The sequence below is a fragment of the Vicia villosa genome, linkage group LG3 (assembly GCF_029867415.1).
Source record: "Vicia villosa cultivar HV-30 ecotype Madison, WI linkage group LG3, Vvil1.0, whole genome shotgun sequence".
Classification (NCBI taxonomy): Eukaryota; Viridiplantae; Streptophyta; class Magnoliopsida; order Fabales; family Fabaceae; genus Vicia; species Vicia villosa.
In genome coordinates, this window is record NC_081182.1 from 93,461,646 (window position 1) to 93,464,419 (window position 2,774).

Here is a 2,774-nt window from a genome sequence, read left to right on the forward strand (position 1 = left end):
GCTGTAACGTATTTATATCCACCTGTAATGTCCTTCCAACCCTATCTCCGAGAAATTGTAGAAATTTTGGATCATAATATTCTATTAGAAGTCTGTCACTTTTGATCCAAACCGCTACATTAAAAATTGAATCACTCTTTGGCTAGAAGTCTGGTGTCCACTCCTTTAACGTCAAGTAATGATCATAAATAAACTATGGTCCATCAGCAAGTCCAACGCTTTTATCTTCCCCAGGCATGAATGCTAAAAGATAGTAATCATTCCCCAAGTCTATGATGTTAATGAACTTGCTGAATGTTGATATGATCGACCTCGATCCCAAGGAGGACATGGCGCCAGATAGCCTCATGCCAATCGGAGAGGTAAAAATGATACAAATCAGTCTGGAGCCATTTCAAACAACGCGGAAAACATATGGTCTAGATCCCAACGAAGAGCTGGGAATCATACAGATCCTTAGAAGGAACTTGGATCTATTCGCATGGAAACCCTTTGATATTCCGGGCATAGATCCCGAAATCATATGCCATCAGTTAGCCATCGACCCAGCTTACAAAATGATCGCATAGAGAAAGTGCAAGGTGGATGGAGAAAAGGAGCAAGCCATTGTAGAAGAAATGTCAAAATTGCTCAAACTAGCTTCATCAAGGAAGTCAAATATTCGACTTGGCTATCCAACATAGTGATGGTCAAAAAAAGACCGGCAAGTGGCGCATGTGTGTGGATTTTACAGATCTCAACAAGGCTTGTCCCAAAGATCTGTAACCTCTCTTGCACATTGACCGATTGATCGAAAGCTCATCAAGATTCAGACTACTCAACTTCATGGATACATATTCCGGGTACAATCAGATACGGAGGAGCCCGGCGGATGCGCCCAAAACCGCCTTTATGACAAGTCGGAGCAATTACTATTATAAGGTAATTCCTTTTAGCCTCAAGAAAGCCAAAGATACTTATCAATGTTTGATGGACACAGTATCTGAGTCTCAGATATGCAGGAACCTGGAAGTTTATGTGGATGACATGGTAATAAAAACGCCGGAGGGCCGAGGTCATGTTATCGACATGGAGGAGACATTCAAGTCAGTGTGGCAGTTCAATATGAGTCTTAACTCGGACAATTGAACCATTGGTATTCCCGCGGGAAAATTCTTGGGCTTCATGCTAACTCATAGAGGAATCAAGGTGAACCCCGATAAGTGTCAGGCCATCTTAGACATGAAGAGCCCGACCTCCAAGAAGGAGGTCCAGCATGTGCCAGAAGGTTTGCAGCACTATCTTGGTTCTTGTCATGTGTAGGAGATAAAGTTATACACTTCTTCTTAGCAATGCGAAAATAAGCCGACTTCAGCTGGTCGGAGGAGTGCGAAAGAGCATTCATAGAGGTCAAAAAGTTCTTCTCTGTACCACCCATCTTGGCGCGTCCAGAAGCTAACTCGCCTCTCACTCTTTACCTATTAGACTCATAAAAGTCTATTAACTCGACACTCGTAGTGGACGGCGAGAAGGGGGAAAGACCTGTTTATTTCGCAAGCAAGGTATTAAAGGGAGCAGAGCTACGTTACTATAAGATAGAAAAGTTGGCATTAGCAGTAGTTACAACGGCCAGGAAATTATGCCATTACTTCTAGGGACACTCGGTCATGATTAAGACAAACTACCCAATAAAACAAGTACTGGAGAAGCCCGGCCTTGCTGGAAGAATGGTGTCTTGGGCGTTGAGTTATTAGCGTATGATATCACATTCGAAACTAGAAGCGCAATAAAGTCTCAAGTCCTTGCCGACTTTCTAGTAGAATTCACGTCATCTGATGAGGAATTCACGGTCATATAGATTTTATCCATGGACAGATCGTCAAACCTAAAAGGTATGGGGGCAGGTATTATGTTAGAGAGCCCCGGAGATGTAATTTTGGAGAAGTCTCTATATTTAAAGTTTTAAGCAAGCAATAACCAAGCAGAATATGAGGTCATTATAGCAGGCTTAAGATTAGCCAGAGAAGTCAGGGCTACTCACCTATTGGTATGAACTAACTCACAATTGGTAGCCAGCTGTGGTGTCATTTTTTACCACCCTATTTAACTTGGGAGGATGGCACGCCTGACCCTTCACGCGAAATTTGGAAGGAGAGAGGCGCCCTTATGGGAGGAATTTTATTTCAGTTCTTCCTACGATACCACACGAACTTTTTAATTATCCTACAAGGAGGAAGGGGAAAAAGTTCTTAAATAAACCCTAAGAGTTTTCTAGGTGTGGGGATTTCACCTAAACAGATGTTCCGGAGTCCGGGAGGTCGGTTATACATAGGAAAGGTTTTAAGCACCCTACATATCCGTAGTACTCTACGGGAACCTTCTCTGTGTCTATGTGTTTGTGTTTGTTGCTTGATTGGGAAAGTTTCTCCTTTGTGTTAGGAGAGATAATTGAATTGAACTGAAAGACAGATGAACTGACTATTTTTGGTTTTTTATTAGCTCGCAAAGATTCCTTGTGAATCTCATGCCTACATATCCCTAATGGAAGTCAGAGCTTTTTGTAGTTCGAGGAACTAATTAGGGAAATGAATTGATTTTAGGTGCCTTGTTTGAACTCAAGGTTGAAGTTTGAATTAAATCTCTGTTTGTAGAAAAGAGATGTGACGTCATCTTAACGGAGAGATATTTCAATTGTTTTACCACAAACATTTTAAAAGTGAATGAAAATGAGGGTTCTTTCATGATAAGAGAGGGACCTTACTTGTGTGTGTGCAAGTATGCCAGTATCATATTAT